This window comes from Pongo abelii, chromosome 3 (genome assembly GCF_028885655.2).
Source record: "Pongo abelii isolate AG06213 chromosome 3, NHGRI_mPonAbe1-v2.0_pri, whole genome shotgun sequence".
NCBI lineage: Eukaryota > Metazoa > Chordata > Mammalia > Primates > Hominidae > Pongo > Pongo abelii.
The window spans coordinates 6,068,536-6,087,857 of NC_071988.2; the positions used below are offsets into that span (position 1 = coordinate 6,068,536).

At 42.2% G+C, this 19,322-nt stretch overlaps 1 protein-coding gene across 23 annotated transcripts in view; it reads right to left on the reverse strand.

Annotated features, from left to right (window-relative positions):
- Positions 1–19,322, reverse strand: part of KIAA0232 (KIAA0232 ortholog) — a 99,339-nt gene that overhangs the window by 73,980 nt on the left and 6,037 nt on the right. For 2 of the 23 annotated variants that reach the window (XM_054553683.2, XM_063723779.1), the window contains 2 exons: positions 11,304–11,410; positions 2,946–3,004 (listed from right to left, as the gene is read on the reverse strand). The exons of 4 other annotated variants lie outside the window; for them this stretch is intronic. The gene's annotated coding sequence lies outside the window, so the exon portion shown is untranslated. Of the gene's footprint in view, positions 1–2,633; positions 6,772–11,303; positions 13,096–19,043; positions 19,136–19,322 lie in introns of those variants that run through there. 17 more of the 23 variants (XM_063723778.1, XM_063723782.1, XM_054553684.2 and 14 more) reach the window with 14 other exon arrangements.

Consider the following 19,322-nt stretch of genomic DNA (forward strand, 5'->3'; position numbering starts at 1 on the left):
TAAGGAAGAAAAGCTGGACGCTGTGGTGTGTGCCTATAATCCTAGCTATTGGAGAAGCTGAGGCAGGAACATCACTTGAGCCCAGGCGTACAGGGCCAACCTGGGCAACATAGCAGGACCCTGTCTTAAATAGATTAGATAGATAGATAGATAGATAGATAGATAAGATAGATTAGATAGATAGATAGATAGACAGACAGACAGACAGATAAAAAGGAAAAACCAATTTTGTAATGATACAGTGTAGGTAAAAGCAATCAGTTCTACATAGATTCAGAAGTACTAAACAGACTTCTATTAAAACAAAACAAATGAGAGCTAGATCTAGTGTGTAATGACGCTAAATAAAAGGGAAAAGCTTTCTATGCAACCTGGATAAATTTTCCTCTACTGAGGAAATGCCACTGTCAAATGCTCACAGACCTGAAAGTTTCAATCAGCCTATATGTTCTTATTGTTTTAATTCTTTTTTTTTTTTTTTTTTTGAGACGGAGTCTCGCTCTGTCACCCAGGCTGGAGTGCAGTGGCATGATCTCGGCTCACTGCAGCTCCGCCTCCTGGGTTCACGCCATTCTCCTGCCTCAGCCTCCTAAGTAGCTGGGATTACAGATGCCCGCCACCACACCCAGCTAATTTTTCGTTTTTTTAATAGAGACGGGGTTTCACCGTGTTAGCAAGGATGGTCTCGATTTCCTGACCTTGTGATCCGCCTGCCTTGGCCTCCCAAAGTGCTGGGATTACAGGCATGAGCCACAGCCAGGCCTCTTATTGTTTTAATTGTTACTGTTTGAATTTATTGTTTAATTGTACTATGGAGATGAACTGCTTGTGCAAAGTTACATTGTTTTATGTCTAACTTTTACTTGATTCCAGTTATTTGATGATTCTTATTCATCTGTTCATATTTCTGGTTTGAAAAGCTGGACTGCCATATTAAAAATTTTTTTTACAGGTTATCAAATTATAATAACCAATGTAGACATTTAGTTCATTTAGACCAATTAAATGTCAAAATTCTTTAGCAGGGCTACAAAATGGCAGTTTTTATGCCTTCAAAAAGTTATGGAGATTTACAAAAATGCCTTTTTTACTTAGCAGGGGTAAACCTCACATCAGACACTTTACAGGACAAAAGGATAAAACATTTGGGCCCAAGGGGAAGGGGAAAATGTATACACTTACAACTGAAGCAAATCCTCCTCCTTCCTTGCAAAAGATAACAAAATAGCAACCAAACAAAATGCAAAAACAAGATAAAACAAAATTATGAAATTCTAAAAGCTTTTGGAAAAATTGTTGGAAAAGGGACAAAACAACTAAGTTTTAGAATTTAAAAATTTCAGTTAGGAGAAACTGAAACATCTACACATTAAGAAATGCAAAATTTCAAAAACCCTAAGCTTACTTGGAAAAAAACTAAAATAAGTAATTTTTACACTTTTTGAAAATGCAAAAAGCTCCAATATGATGAAACCCACTTTGTCAATGTTGAAACATTTTATCATATAAAATATTAGATCATAGTGTACCAAAATAATTTTACAATGTGATACTGTTGGTCCTCAAAATGTCTGAGCACATAAATTCTACAGCTTTCAACTACTAAACTCAAAACCACAAGTATCTTCTGAGTTTCAATGAGTGGGGTAAAGGTAGCATGAAATTCTGTAACTCACTGGTAAGACAGTGAGTTAACATTTTTTAAATTACTATAAAAGCCACAGCCAAGTAATACAAATTACAGTTCTCCAAAACGGACTCAGGTAAGAAGCAATACTTCAATAATGTGTTTATATCTGTCAATAATCTTATTCTATACGAAAAGTTTATATGGATTATCTGATTCATATCCTAATAGTTAAAAATTTTAAAGAGTCCAAATAAAATTTTCTGTTTAGGCAAAAAGATACACACTAGAGAACTCAGAATAGGATCAAAGTAGTACATATGTTCATTTCTCATCCATTAATTATATGCTTCCAACATTAAACCAAGCCTTTAGATATGGTTCTGAAGATAACTATAGTAATTCTTCTGGACCCTAGGAAGATATTTAAATAAACAGTGTCATCATTTAAAGGATAACTCGCTACGCAGTTTCCCCAAAGTATATTCTGGGTGATATAAAAATATATTCCTTTGCCATAAACTTCTTCATTTTGCATAAATTAGGGAAATACCAAAGCTGAAACAAGAGCAGGTTTGTTGATTTCAGGATATCTTGAAACCTTTAATAGGCTAATATGCACCCGGAACCTCCAAGAAAGAAACAAAGTAGTGGAGAGCATTCATTTATTCATTCATTGACCCCTTTTGCTTCCTTGGAACACAGCTTGGGAAACAGGAGATGTTCTAATCAGAAAGAATTTTCTCCAAGGCCCAAGTTATTAATATAAGCAAGGCATAGATCACCTGACCTGAGGTCTTTATATCCTGAATTCCCAGGATTAAAAAGTTAAACTGAAGATGTAATTTAGGAATAAGATCATTAATTATATTCATCTCCTTTTCTTTCCTTTAAATAACTTGCATAAATTGTACTATTCTATACAGTAAATCAATTAGTATTCCCTTTTATATGGTATCAGAAACTTCCACATTTTCCCATTTCCCACATACACTTAGGGACTTACTGGTTGTCTTCATTCTCAACGCATTCTCTGGAACGGTTACAAGGGCAAAGTCCACTGCGCCCTACCTTTATCACTGCACACTACCTACACAACAGCGAAGCAGGCATTTTAGTATCAAAGACGTACTTACCATCATTAAAACGATCTTAGGTTTCTTTACACTTTACAAAGCAATCACAGTTTTTAATGGACCAAAAGACAGCTGTCTGACAATGGGATGTTAATGGCAGAGCTTCCACTAGGTAATCAACGCAACTGGTCAGTGGCTCTAAACTAAGGATGGCAGAGTATGGCACACTAGTGTTCACTTACCAGAACAAGAGGGAGCCCTCCAGGGGCTGGTGGAGGGAGGCCCACTAGAGCAGGAATACCTGTATTTAACAAACATTTGCTAAGTATTAAGCACAGCTGCTAAAAGTGTTAGAAATGCTACCAAATTTAATTGTACTTTAAGGCATCCTCGAATCTGGGAAACACATTAAGAATTCCTACTAGCTGTGATGTTTATCTTATGGAACTCTCCCCAAATAAATAAAATAGATTTATTTCTCAAAACCTCAAATACAAATACTTTAAAGACAAGTTAACATGTAACATTCTCAAAAACACATTTTAAATAATCAGCAAAGTGCCATACTTAACAAAGGTGATACATTTTGGATGGAATTTTATGTTAATTAAAACCTTTCCCCTCAAAAATGACTATCTGTAGAGCCCTATAAGGATATCTCCTTAAAATTTCAGATATGTTCAAGTCACAAATACTATGTTACAAGGTAAATGTAAAGGAAGAAAATAGGTAGGAAAACTACCCACTGTATGGCTCAGAAAAGCAAAAACAAACATGGAAGGAAAATAGCTAAGACTCCAAACATTAAACATAAAAATCCACTTCCAAATGAGTCATGTCAAATATAAAATTGGTTATTCCTTTTTTATAAATTCTGGCCAAGTTCTCTAACATGAAATACTTGATTCTGAGGTTAGTAAAAAGTATTCTCTTTAAGTGAATATGAAATTAGACAACTCTAGAAAGAAAGAAATTATTATACTTGAAATTTTAATCAGGGTAATCTTATCCAAATGAAACCTTCGAGTATTTTCTAACTACCAGTAACTACATAACTACTGGAATCTTCCAACTATTACCTAACTACCAGTAACTATATAACTTGAGAGCTGTGTGACAGACCCTTGAATATTCATGTTTCAATGTTTAGCATTCATGTTTGATAATATCAAAGATTTGTGTAATTTATCAAAAGTCACCCCCTACAAATCTTTCTCTTACCTTGTCTTCTCAGTCTATATTTCCAACTACCCATGGAATATTTCCATTTGAACTTAAGGGAGCTGGGCTTCAATTTATATGAGAAAGTCATATTGTGTGTGTATATATGTATGTGTGTGTATATATATGTGTGTGTGTGTGTATATATATATATATATATATATATGCACTCATTTTAATTTTTTTCAAGAGATAAGGTATTCTTCTGTCATCCAGGCTGGAGATGCAGTGGCACAATCATAGCTTACTACAGCCTAGAACTCCTGGGCTCAAGTGATCCTCCCACCTCACCTTCCACAGTAGCTGGGACTACAGGCATGCACCCACCAAACCTGGCTTTTTTATTTTTTATTTTTTTTGGTCAAGAAGCAGTATGTTGCTCAAGTATGCCCAGTATGTTGCCTAGGCTGGTCTTGAACTCTTGACCTCAAGTGATCCTTCCATCTCAGCCACCTAAAGTGCTGGGATTACAAGCATGAGCCACTGCTCCCAGGTATATGCACTCATATTCGACTATTATTCTTCTTTCAACCTTCTGTCATTCTTTCCTTCCTTGAGAGAACCTCACACCAATTAATTTCATTCTTCTGTGCTCCTTACATCACCAACATACCACACCTTGCTCTATACCTGAATCACCACTCTGTATTCTATGTTATAGCAAAATCTCCTTTCTGTCTTTACGTCCTTGGGGAAGACGTGAAGATAAGCATTCTGGTTGGAGCTTCCATCAGAAGAAAAGGTTAAATGTGCACTGTAACTCTGTTCGTACATAAGACACACACACACATAGTTATTTAGTAAGGGGGCTAGTGGGTTGGCGGGGGTTGAGAAGAGTCACAGAGAAAGAGGAAGAGACTTACCCCATATTTTTCCAGAATGCCAACCAATGAGTCAAATGAAATCAATCAAAAAAATTTCTAAGAAAAATATTGTCCAACCATGGCACGCTGTGATGTACAACCCAGACCCTCAACTGAAGGTCATGCAGCCCCAGCTGCTGGGAGTGCTCCGTCAGCCCCTTCAAGTACTGCCATGGTTACAGAGAACTGCCTCACCCAACATCTTGCCCTCTTCCAGGCAAGTCATCCTGACCGACTGAGAGAGCGTACAGGCCTGGCTACCCAGCCCAAGCCAGGACAGCTTCCACGGGCTATTCTAATGGGGCTGGCCAAGGCTATGCTATAATTGGGCATGCAAGGTAGCTCAACTTCTCCATTCCCTGAGTCTGGCCCCTACGAGCAAGCCCTAATCAACATTCTGCATGCTAAATTGTCTGCATCTGCTTCCCAAAGTACCTGCCTTCCCAGAGAACCCAACTTGTGACACTCATGAAGGAACTAACAGCCCTATCAGGATCAAGGGCCCCTTTATTGCATATAAACAGCAGAAACCACCACCATTTAGTGGGCATTTATTATGTGCAATACACAGTGAGGGATACAAACTTAATCTGGAAGGTAATGGTGGCATGCATACAAATAACTTCTAAAGCTAAAAGAGTGTGATTTCAGCACATGCACAAAATGATCATCCTCACAGGCCCTGTATTTTTCTTTGTACTGCAAATAAACCAGAATCCACATTTCTACTTTATGAAAACCCTATGTTCTACATTTAAAAACATGGATATGCTAATTAAAGTCCTAAGCACTGTAAGCCACTTAATAGCACCTTTCTCTTTTTTTTTTTTCCTTTTTGTCCTGTCACCCAGTCTGGAGTGCAATGGAGCGATCACAGCTCACTGCAGCTTGGAATTCCTGGGCTCAAGCAATCCTCCCACCTCAGCCTCCAGAGTAGCTAAGACGACAAGTGTGTGGCCATCAAGTCCAGCTTTTTTCTTTGGTAGAGACAGGGTCGCACTACATTGCTCAGGCTGGTCACAAACTCCTAGGCTCAAGCAATCCTCCCACCTCAGCCTCCCAAAGGGCCAGGATTACAGGCATGAGCCACCATGCCTGGCCTAGTAGCATCTTTTCAGTCTCTTACAACCACTATCCACTTATTCTTTGAACAAAGGTGAACTGAACAAAGGTGAACTGAATCTCTAGAACTGCACTGTCCAATGAATATGGTAGCCACTAGTGACTATTTACATTTAAATTAATTAAAATTAAATAAAATTGAAAATTCAGTTCTTTAATGGCACAAGCCACATTTCCAGTGTTAATAGCCCCATGTAGCCAGTGGATACTGAATAGAAAAGACAGGGAACATTTTCATTATCAAACAAAGTTCTACTGGACACAACAGGTCTAACACATCAAGATTTGGGGAAATGGTGACAATTCCACATCCTGGTTCAATACCCAGCTGCTGAACTTAATTTCCTACAAACTAAGAAAATTACAAATTATCCTATGACCAAATTATCAAGAACTCTGTCTATATTTATATTTGTATTCCCACTACATTCCATGTTAATAAGCTGTTGGAAAAGCATTGCTGAACTGAACAAACCCTTAAGAACCTGCCCGCCCTTCCTAACTGGGCTCTTGGTATCACCCCCCTCACATAACCTTTCAGAGTGATAAGCCCAGGAGCCAACCTGGCTCTGCATCTTCTATGCGACCCAAAACTACATAAAATGTTACCAAACGACATTTCTGCCATTCTGCTTACTTCATTTACAGAATTCAAACAAGTATAATGAGCAAGGTCTTTTCCTCCAAATTTTCTTTTTTTTTTTTTGAGACGGAGTCTCCCTCTGTCGCCCAGGCTGGAGTGCAGTGGCATGATGTCGGCTCACCACAACCTCCACCTCCTGGGTTAAAGTGATTCTCCTGCATCAGCCTCCTGAGTAGCTGGGATTACAGGTGCATACCACCACACCCCGCTAATTTTGTATTTTTAGTAGAGATAGGGTTTCTCCATGTTGGTCAGGCTGGTCTCAAACTCCTGACCTCAGGTGATCCGCCTGCCTTGGCCTCCCAAAGTGCTGGGATTACAGGCATGAACCAGCACAACTGGCCCCAAATTTTCAAATATAATAAAATCAGAACACATGAAGAAAACAGAGCATACGTAAGTCCAGGCACGATGACTCAGCACTTTGAGAGGCCAAGACAGGCAGATCACCTGAGGTCAGGAGTTTGAGACCAGCCTGGCAAAAATGGTGAAACCCTATCTCTACTAAAAATACAAAAATTAGCCGAGCATGGTGGCGGGCGCCTGTAATACTAGCTACTCGGGAGGCTGAGGCAGGAGAATCACTTGAACCTGGGAGATGGAGGTTGCAGTCAGCCGAGATCATGCCACTGCACTCTAGCCGGGGCGATAGAGTGAGACTCCATCTCAAAAAAAAAAAAAAGAAAGAAAGAAAAAGAAAACAGAGCATATGCAAAACAAACGCCAGCCAGGCGGAGTGGCTCATGCCTGTCATCCAAGCACTTTGGGAGGCTGAGGCAGTGGGATCATGATATCAGGAGATGGAGACTATCCTGGCCAACATGGTGAGACCCCGTGTCCACTAAAAATACTAAAATTAGCCAGGCGTGGTGGCGGGCACCTGTAGTCCCAGCTACTCGGGAGGCTGAGGCAGGAGAATCGCTTCAACCCGGGAAGCGGAAGTTGCAGTGAGTCGAGATCGTGCCACTGCACTCCAGTCTGGCAACAGAGCGAGGCTCCGACTCAAAAAACAAACAAACAAAAGAACAAACAAACAAAAAACCCAACTAATCTCAAAGCAAAAACCCGATGTGTAAAAAACAGAATTCTTAGTCTCTATAAGAGTCTTTCTAATAGTTATATAGTCTTAGGCTATGCCATCCACGATTTTGACTTGAGGCCAAATCGATACTTTCTAGTAGACATGAATTTTTTGTTTGTTTTATCCTAATTCCTCTGACAGACCTAGCTCTCATGAAAAGAGATCAATTTCAGGAAATGAGTCACAATTTTTAAGAAATTGTTTACCCCCAACTTTAACACCTGCTGTGGAATGAACTGTTTCCCCCAAAAAAGGTATGTTCAAGTCCTTACTCCATTACCTGTGAACATTACCTTATTTGAAAACAGGGTCTGCGAAAATGTAATCAAGTTAAAATGAGGTCATACTAGATTATGAGCCACCTAAATTGGATGAGAGACTCTAATTCAATGATCTGATGTCCTTATAAGAAGAGGGAAATTCGCACAGAGACACGCAGGGGAGAATCCCACGCGAAGACAGATGCGGAGACTGCAGTAATGTACCAATGCAAGCCAAGAAATGCCAAGTATTGCCAATAACCACCAGATGCTAAGAGTGGGGCATGGACCAAGCTCTCTCTCAGAACCTCCAGAAGGAACCAGCCCTGCCAACACTTGGATTTTGGACTTCTGGCCTCCAGAACTGTGAGAAGATACACTTTTGTTGTTACAAGCCATCCATCAAAGTTTGTGGTACTTTGTTGTAGCATCCCTAGGAAACAAACACAGCACCTCTGACTTCCTCCCCTACACCTGACGAAACTGCATTTCTTCTTGTGCAACTTTTATCTTAGTAAATAGTACACAGCAGCTGGGCACGGTGGCTCACGCCTATAATTCCAGCACTTTGGGAGGCTGAGGAAGGAGGATGGCTTCAGCCCAGGAGTTTGAGACCAGCCTGGACAACACAGGGAGACTCCATCACTACAAAAAAATAAAAAATTAATTGGGCATAATGTCACATGCCTGTAGTCCAAGAGACTCAGAAGGTTGAGGTGGGAGGCTCGTTTGAGCCCTGGAGGTCAAGGGTGCAGTGAGCGATGATCACGCCCCTGCACTCCAGCCTGTGCAACAGCGAGACCCTGTCTCACAAATAAAGCATGTAACTGAGAAGAAAGAAGAGGGTTGGTGTCAGCATCAGAAGCATGACATATTTAAGCTTAGAAAGGGATTATCTAACCTAGTGTTGTTCAAATATGTCTCAAAGCAGTAGTAGCCAATGCTACACTACACAGGTTAAGGTGGGACAGGTGAGGAGCAGGGGATGGCCAATACCCATCTCTCCATCACCTTGACCCTTGGCTCATGCCTTAAGTACCTAGGCTCTCTATAATTATGTTATTCCTTGTTCATTGAATCAACATCTGATCACCTACTCAGCATCAAACACTGCTTTCGCAACATGAAAAAGCATGAGCTAAGCCAGACCTCCCATTTCATGGATTAAGAAATTTAGACGGTATTTAGGGTCTCGTGGAGAGTCAAAACCAGGGCCACCATGTATGTGCCCTATCTCCAAAGCTGGTGCCCTTTCTATCATACTATCCACTCCTCGTTTAACTTGTAGCCTTTCCTTCAAACATTTTTATTTCTCTTTTTTTTTTTTTTTGAGACGGAGTCTCGCTCTTGTCACCCAGGCTGGAATGCAGTGGCGCGATCTCAGCTCACTGCAAGCTCCACCTCTCGGGTTCACGCCATTCTCCTGCCTCAGCCTCCTGAGCAGCTGGGACTACAGGCGCCCGCCACTGTGCCCGGGTAATTTTTTGTATTTTTAGTAGAAATGGGGTTTCACCGTGGTCTCGATCTCTTGACCTTGTGATCCGCCCGCCTCGACCTCCCAAAGTGCTGGGATTACAGCCGTGAGCCACCGCACCCAGCCTCTTTTTTTTTTTTTGAGAGGCACGGTCTGGCTCTGTCACCCAGGCTAGCTGGAGCACAGTAGTGCAATCATGGCTCTGTAGCCTGGAATTCCTGGGCTCAAGCAATCCTCCCACCTCAGCCTCCCAGGTAACTGGGTCTATGGGCATACACCAACTACACCCAGCTAAGTTTTTTTTTTAAGAGATGGGATCTTGCTATGTTGCCCAGGCTGGTCTTAAATTCCTGGGCTCAAGTGATCCTCCTGCCTTGGCCTCCCAAAGTGCTGGGATTACAGATGTGAGCCACCACACCCAGCCCTCTTTATACATTTGTTGAGGGTTAAAGCAAAGCCTTTTTCCCTGCATTTAGCATATCATATCCTTCTTAAAGTTTTTAGTTTGGCCATTACTGTTCACTGTCCCAACAGGCCTGGAGGCATTTTGAGAAGATGACAGGCCTGAACCTCCAGACAGACAGAAAATGGCAACCAGCTCTGACCCCACTTTAGCCAATGGCAAAATGCAGGGTGATACCTGATCCTTTTCAATGTCATTTTTGCCCACCCTGGCAAGGCCTAAGTAAGTTCCACTCAGAGGAGCTTCAGTTTCCATGACAGTTTCTATCTCATGGCTTCGGAAAAAAACTGTTAAAACACTGCTCTTAAATGTGCAAGTGTGTTTTTTGGGAAATGAAATAATAAAATACTGAGGAAAAAAGTATAATGTCTAAAGAAAAAAAAAATCTGCCTGACACTACACTGTTATAGCTTCCAACATATTAAAAAGAAGCCGACGTGCTGCATGAGGAAGGCTCTCCAACTGACTGTTGTCAGTAAATGTCCCAAAGTCTGTTCCTCAACTCTATGCGATGATCAGGACAGAAGGCGGTGCCAAAGGATGCTGACTACCATAACCAAGTGACCAACATATAAACCAGAAAACCAAGAATGGAAACAAAGCCCTCTCATCACGGTAGCTAAGGCCACTCAAGAAGCCTACTTGAACATTCTCAAAGACACCCTACGAGCTCAGAAAGAGCAAAAGGAAGGTAAGATATTCTTATGGTAGTTTTACTAAGTGAAGATTACAAGCTGAAAGAAAACCATGTGACCAAAGTTTTAAGGGCCATAAGAGTCACCTTCTTGCACTAACTGTGTCAAATCTTATAAATGTGTGCTTCCTTTTCTACTATCATGATTGATTCCTCAGATAGGCTATGTTAGAGCTTTCTTTAAACAGGTGGCATGAAACTCACTTAAAAAAGAACAATATGGTCAGGGGCGGTGGCTCACGCCTGCAATCCCAGCACTTTGGGAGGCCAAGGCAGGCAGATCACCTGAGGTCAGGAGTTTGAGGCCAGCCTGGCCAACATGGCAAAATGCTGTCTCTATTAAAAACACAAAAATTAGCCAGGGGTGGTGGCACACGCCTGTAGTCCCAGTGACTTGGGAGGCTGAGACATAAGGATCGCTTATGTCTCAGGAGGCAGAGGCTGCGGTGAGCTGAGATCGTGCCACTGCACTCCAACCTGGGTAACAGAGCAAGACTGTCTCCAAAAAAGAAAAATATAGGGAAGGATCCCGATCCTATCCTGATCCTACAGACCATCTCCAGGACTCGTTCACTTCTACAAATAACCAATTCCACATATTACATATTAATTAGACCTGGTTTCTGATACTTTCCTTTTACTCAAGTTCTAATGAAATTTTACTCAATTTCATTAGAAATTTTACCTTTTACTCAATTTTACCTTTTACTCAAGTTCTAATGAAATTTTAGTGCAGCTCACTTACACACAAACCACACCTCTCATCATCCTCTCCTCACCCAGTCCACACCCTCGCTGGCTCCTCTGCTGGCTGCTCCTCCTCTTCCCAGCTTTCCAGGCTCTGTCCTCGGACTTCTCTATTTCCATTCACTTCCTCCACCAGTGCCTTCAAGAGCAAAATAATGCCAGTCATACATGTAATTAAAATTTTCTAGGCCAAGTGCAGTGGTTCATTCCTGTAACCCCAGCACTTGGGGAGGCCAAGGCAGGCAGATTGCATGAGACCAGGAGTTTGAGCTCAGCCTGGGCAACATAGTGAGACCCAGTCTCTACAAAAAAAGTAAATTAGCTGGATGCAGCAGCGCATGCCTAAAGTCCCAGCTACTCAGGAGGCTGATGTGGGAAGACTACTTGAGCCTGGGAGACCAAGGCTGCAAGAAGCTGTGAATGTACCACCGCACTCCAGCCAATGACAGTGATGTCCTAGCTCAAAAAATAAATAAATACATTTTCTAGTAGCCGTATTAAAAAAGAAATAGGTTAAATTAACTTTAATATGTTTGATTTAACCCAATATATCCAAAATAATATCACTCCAAATATAATGAAGGTAAAAATTAATGATATATTTTACATTGTAATTTTTCACACTGTCTTTGGCATCTGGTGCATATTTGACACAGCACATCTCAATTCAGATTAGCCACATGCAAAGTTCAAAAGCTACATGTGGGCCGGGCGCGGTGGCTCACACCTGTAATCCCAGCACTCTGGGAGGCTGAAGTGGGCAGATCACAAGGTCAGGAGATTGAGACCATCCTGGCTAGCACGATGAAACCCTGTCTCTACTAAAAAATACAAAAAAATTAGCTAGGCGTGGTGGCGGGAGCCTGTAGTCCCAGCTGCTCAGGAGGCTGAGGCAAGAGAATGGCGTGAACCCGGGAGGCGGAGCTTGCAGTAAGCCGAGATCATGCAACTGCACTCCAGCCTGGGCGACAGAGTGAGACTCCATCTCAAAAACAAAACAAAACAAAACAAAAGCCACATGTGGCTTGTGGCTGCCTTATTTAACTGCACAATCTGGCTTACCTCTTCTAGTCCCATGGTTATAAATACCACCTATGCAGAGACTGCTCCACCCTTTCCCTCTACCCTGCTTCTTTCTCCTTAATTCCAGAATTCTAATGCTACCAAGCTACTAGACAAGGAGGTATCTAACTGGCATCTCAAACTTATAACATGTCTAAAGCCAAACAACACAACCCTGAATTCTCACCACCATTACCCTTGCCATGACCTTCCCCATGTCAGTCAAGGGCAACCCCACGCTACGATGGCTCCTCCTCTCACATCCCACATCTCGTCCATCAGCAAACGCTCTTCAGTGTACCTTCATCATGGACGCAGAACCAAGGCCTTTCACTTGCTCTTCCCCTACCCCTTGAAACGCTCTGCTCCTCAGCTATCTCCACATCTTTCTCTCTTCCCCTTCAGGTCTCTGCTCCTCAGCTATCTCCACATCTTTCTCTCTTCCCCTTCAGGTCTCTGCTCCTCAGGTATCTCCACATCTTTCTCTCTTCCCCTTCAGGTCTCTGCTCCTCAGCTATCTCCACATCTTTCTCTCTTCCCCTTCAGGTCTCTGCTCCTCAGCTATCTCCATATCCTTCTCTCTTCCCCTTCAGGTCTCTGCTCCTCAGGTATCTCCACATCTTTCTCTCTTCACGTTCAGGTCTCTGCTCCTCAGGTATCTCCACATCCTTCTCTCTTCCCCTTCAGGTCTCTGCTCCTCAGGTATCTCCACATGTTTCTCTCTTCCCGTTCAGGTCTCTGCTCCTCAGGTATCTCCACATCTTTCTCTCTTCCCCTTCAGGTCTCTGCTCCTCAGCTATCTCCACATCTTTCTTCCCCTTCAGGTCTCTGCTCCTCAGGTATCTCCACATCTTTCTCTCTTCCCCTTCAGGTCTCTGCTCAAGTGTCAACAGAGGCTTTCCCTGTCCACCACATATGATGCAACACCCCATCTTCTGCTCTGTTTTTCCCCTTGGCACTAATTTTCACTTCACATGTGCATCTACTTGCTTATTTGTATTATCAGTCTTTCTACCCACACCCACCAGGACAGGACCGTGTGCAGCCACTACAAAGGTGCCCTGCTCAGATCACCCTTCAAGAGAAGCTGCTACAGGAAACCAAGCTGACAGCCTCAAGTTGCTACATGTTCAGAGCCACAACAGCACTGACACCAAGCCATGCTTCCATCAGGCTGCCCCCAACTAACGGTTTAATCCGAAAGGGACAACAGACTCAGGTCTTTCTGTCCAGTGCAGGATGCACAGCTTCAGCATGAGAATTCCCCATCAGCTTGGTCAAGACTTTCTCAGAACTGTACAGTGACCTAAGACTATTCCTAGCCACTCTTCCTCTCCTCTCTTCACGGGAATCAGACCAACTGGAAGTCAAAAGGCTCTTCCTACATACTACTCCTGCTTCCTCTCGCCTTACCCTTAATTCCCCCAATAAACCTCCTGGATGTCTAATCCATCCTGGCATCTGTACCTAGCCCACTGCAGACAGTCAACAAATACTTTGTAAATGAATAGATCTATAGGTAGAGTAGGGAAGTGGAAAGAACATGAACTTTAAGTTGGAAGGACGGAAGTCTGGGCTCCTGCTCTGCCATATATTACCTGTGACCACAGGGAAGTTTTTTGGAATCTGGGTTGTAGCTTCCTCATTTGTAAAATGACAATCATCCCATCTCTCTCAGAGTTCTCAGGAGGCTTACATTAAATGGTTTATCTAAGGTCCCCAACACAATGCCCTAACAGATTAGAACTGTTAACCAGTGTTAGCTCACTCTCCCCTTATCCATTTTCTGTAGCTACTTCTAAGAATCCTTAGCCCTTTTACTTCACCAAGAATTCTGACCACTTTTTAAGAAAGCACCAAATAATCCTAGTGAATCCCTTATTCAATTGAACCTGATTGATGAATAAACTTTATTTTTATTCCTGACTCACCTATGATGAGCTTAAGGTTTTACTTCATTTTACAAGGTGAAATCTCAGAGATAGCTGCTATCTTAACACTGAAACTTAGGCTGTTTCGCTAAAGCTTCAAGTTAAGCATACTTTTTCAAACACAAACCAATACAAAATCTAAAACTACAGTTCAGTACCAACTTCTTAAGGCTAAGTTTTTTGGAGCCTCTATCTTCTCAAAGTCTGTAGCATTCATGATCCATTATGGAGTTTTTCAGGAAAATACACACTGACTCTGTGTGGATTTCAAATAAATAGTTTTTTTTTAATGGCTCAAGCACAATATGCAATGTTGTTTATATACACATTTTAAAAAGTCCTCAAGTGGATAAACTAATGGTAATTACTTAATTAACTAATCGTAATTAGTTAATTAGTTAACATTAGGTAATGTTAATGGCAGTCACAGGGAACAGTATTAGGAGGTGAGAGGATGAGGGGTTCTTACTATGAGTTTTTATAAAGTCTTCATAGGACTGGCTACATAATTTGTGGGACCCAGTGCAGAATGATAATGTGGGTTCTGAATTCAAAAATAACTAAGAACGGCGGGGCGAAGTGGCTCATGCCTGTAATCCCAGCACTTTGGGAGGCCGAGGCAGGTGGATCACGAGATCAGGAGATCGAGACCATTCTGGCCAACATGGTGAAACCCCGTCTCCACTAAAAATACAAAAACATTAGCCAGTTGTGGTCGTGGTCACCTGTAGTCCCAGCTACTCGGCAGGCTGAGGCAGGAGAATGGCGTGATCCCGGGAGGTGGAGCTTGTAGTGAGATGGCGCCACTGCACTACAGCCTGGGCGACAGACCTAGACTCTGTCTCAAAAAAAAAAAAAAATAACCTAAGACTATCACGACTACAACAGCAGATCACTGAAGCAACCAAGGGCCCTGTATGATGCAATTACAGGCTCCTAAAGCCAACTCTGTACACCTTTATCAACTTTATGAGCCTAATATTCTATGTGCAATATAAAAAATCTGTGCTTAATTGTATGAAATCATATCACAGGTCTACTTCAGAAAACAAAACATCCAGCCTTAATGGAAGTAGTAAAACTAATATAGCCACCAAGAAAATTTTTAACATGACAAATGATTATTCAGAGTAGTTAGAAACTTGTTGGTCAATTTTTTTAAGGCTGCTGAGAGTAAAGCGGTTACTCATGAAAGTTCACTAAGACACATGTACAAAAATGTTTACTGTTGCACTGTGTTACAAATAACAAAAACCTGGAAACTCTTCATATCAACTAGTTAAATAAATTCAGGCACCTTTGCCACAAGGTAATACTAGGCACATTTTAAAAAGAACATGGTAAAGCAAATCTGTACCTCAAGTAGATCTGTGTATTAGTCTGTTTTCGCACTGCTGATAAAGACATACCCAAGACTGGGTAATTTAGAAAGGAAAGAGGTTTAATTGACTTACAGTTCCACATGGCTGCGGAGGCCTCAAAATCATGGCAGAAGGCAAGGAGGAGCAAAGTCACATCTTACATGGATGGTGACAGTCAAAAGAAGAGAGCTTATACAGGGAAACTCCCCTTTTTAAAACCATCAAATCTCATGAGACATATTCACTATCATGAGAACAGCATGGGAAAGACCTGCCCCCATGATTCAATCACCTCCCACCAGGTCCCTCCTACAACATGTGGGAATTCAAGATGAGATTTGGGTGGGGACACAGCCAACCCATATCAATCTGTATGTCTGATATGGAAAGCATTCCAAGATACAAAGTTTAGTGTTTGTTTAAATAATGACACGAGAACACTCTTTACCATGATTCCATTTTTTAAAATTTATCTGTGGTCTTCAAGGGAAGATGAATACAGGATGGGAAGGGAGATGAAGAAAGAGACTTATTGATCATGTTAAAAAGTCAGCTTGAGTCCAGCCATAGTGGTTTATGCCTGTAATCCCAGCATTTTGGGAGGCAGAGGCAGGAGCATCGCTTGAGTTCAGGAGTTCCCAGCATTTTGGGAGGCAGAGGCAGGAGCATCGCTTGAGTTCAGGAGTTCCAGAACAGCCTGGGTAACGTGGTAAAACCCCATCTCTACAAAAAAATTAAAAATTAGCTGGGTGTGGTGGCACACAACTGTAGTCCCAGGTACTCAGGAAGCTGAGGTGGGAGGACCAATTGAGCCTGGGAGGTGGCCAAGGCTACAGTGAGCCACAGTTGTGCCACTGCACTCCAGCCTGGGTGACAGAATGACACCCTGTCTCAAAAAAAAAAAAAAAAGGCTTTGTAACAGCTACTTATATTCCAATGTTTTGGCAAATCATACAAAATATATACTTTAACAAGTTTAATTTAAACTTTAAAGTATATAAAAACAGGCCAGGCATGGTGGCTCATGCCTGTAATCCAACACTTTGGGAGGCCAAGGCGGGCAGACTGCCTGAGCTCAGGAGTTCGAGACCAGCCTGGGCAACATGGCAAAACCCCATCTCTACTAAAAATACAAAAGATTATCCGGGCATGGTGGCACACGCCTGTAGTCCCAGGTACTCAGGAGGCCGAGGCAGGAGAATCACTTGAACCCAGGAGGTGGAGGTTGCAGTGAGCCAAGATTGTACCACCGGACTCCAGCCTGGGTGACAGAGCAAGACTGCCTCCAAAAAAAACAAACAAAAAAAAGGATATAAAAACAAGAAACTCCTTCAGATGGTACTGGCAAAAGATTAACAAAAATAGAATCAGGACTCAATTATCTATGATGGTAACCAAAGAAAGCAGTGGCAAGGAAAACAACCAAAGAAAGAATTAAAAACATGCCTACTTTATTTCAACTTTCTCTCCATTAAAATATTCAGGGAAAATGCGAGCAAGGAGCAACATACTAATCAGACATCTAACAAAGGGCTTGCCTGGGCATGGTGGCTCATACCCACAGTCCCAGCACTTTGAGAGGCCAAGGCGGGAGGATCGCTTGAGTCCAGGAGTTTGAGATCAGCCTGGGAAACATGGCAAAACCCTGTCTCTACATAAAAAGAATAAAAATTAGCCAGGAGTGGTAGCATGAGCATGTAGTCCCAGCTGAGGCAGGAGGATCACTTGAGCCCAGGAGGTCCTGGTTGTAGTGAGCTGTGATCGTGCCACTGCACTCCAGCCTCGGTGACAGAGTGAGACTCTGTCTCAAAAAAAAAAAAAAAAAAAAAAAGACCTTTTTTAATTAAAAAAAAAAAAATTAAATAAAAAAAGGAAGGGCTTGAAAAAATCTCCAAACTGGATGAACAACTCTGAAATAATTACAGCTGGTTTTCCTTATCTTCTTCCTATCCAACCAGGGGCAACACTGAGGAAGAGACAGATATGGAGAAAGCCTGGCAACAGGTAAGCACTTAGGGAAGATGTCAGAAACAGAATCTCAATAGTCATTCCAAATACCAAACAGGAGGTTTCTACTGCTTAATGTATATTAACAAGATGTAAGATTAAAGTGAAAACATTCGCTTTCCTGAAAATAACATACTGTATAGCATAACCTTTGACAATTTCTATTTTCCACTCTTTTTTTTTTTTCCTTGAGACAGGGTCTCGCTCAGTCACCCAGGCTGGAGTCCAGTGGTGCAATCATGGCTCACTGCAGCCTTGATCTCCTGGGCTCAAGCGATCCTCCTGCCTCAGCCTCCTAAGTAGCTGGGACTACAGACATGTGCCACCACACCTGGCTAATTTTTAAAATTTTTTTGTAGAAACAGGGTTTCACCATGTTGCCCAGGCACATCTCAAACTCCTGGGCTCAAGTGATCCTCCCACCTTGCTTTCCCAAAGTGCTGGAATTATAGGCGAGCCAGCATGCCTGGCCAATTTTCCAGACTTTCTTAAGCCATATGCAAAAAACCTGCTCATCTACAGACAGGTTTGCCTGTCTTCAGAATAATTTAGGACCACTGTCATGAATCTGTTTATGCAAAAGCCCTCTCCAACTTACTCACAAAATTAATGAAAGAACGTAGATGCAAGTTGAAAATGAGATGACTGGCCAGGCACAGTGGCTCACACCTGTAATCCCAGCACTTTGGGAGGCCGAGGCAGGAAGATCATGAGGTCAGGAGTTCAAGACCAACCTGGCCAACATGGTGAAACCCCGTCTCTACCAAAAAATAAAAAATTAGCCGGGCATGGTGGCACGCGCCTGTAATCCCAGCTACGGGGGAGTCTGAGGCAGGAGAGTCACTTGAACCCACGAGGCAGAGGTTGCAGTAAGCCAAGATCATGCCACTATACTCCAGCCTGGGTGACACAGCAAGACTCAGTCTTGGGGGGGAAAAAAAAAAAAAAGGCCAGGCGTGGTGGCTCAGGCCTGTAATCCCAGCACTTTGGGAGGCCAAAGCAGGCAGATCACGAGGTCAGGAGATCAAAACCACCTGGCTAACATGGTGAAATCCCGTCTCTACTAAAAATACAAAAAATTAGCCGGGCGTCGTGGCAGGTGCCTGTAGTCCCAGCTACTCGGGAGGCTGAGGCAGGAGAATGGCGTGAACCAAGGAGGTGGAGCTTGCAGTGAGCCGAGATCGCGCCACTGCACTCGAGCCTGGGCGACAGAGCGAGATTCGGTCCCAAAATAAAAATTAAAAAAAGGAAAGAAAATGAGATTTTTTTTCTTTACACACACACCAGAAATAAATATGTGAACACTGTCATAATAAACTAGCATATACAATTAACCAATGTATCCAACCACTAGTGTTCTCTCCACTTATTCAAATTAATAGCTAAAAGCTGTGACTTACTGAGCACTTACTATATGCTGGGCCCTGTTGTGTGTCACACGGATTCACAAAGTTCTCATACAAAGTTATTCCAACTCTATCCTCCTTCTCCTGAAATCAGAGACTGTAAATTTTGAGTTAATTCAGTCAAACATTTAACAAATGAGTACTATGTAAAAGACTATATTGCACACTAGAGGAAATCAGCAATGATTAAGATTTTCCTCTACATCTCTCAAGGAGTTTATAATCCAGGAAAGACCTTCATGTATATAAACTAAAAAGTCATAAGGAAAAAACAGATAAGTAGA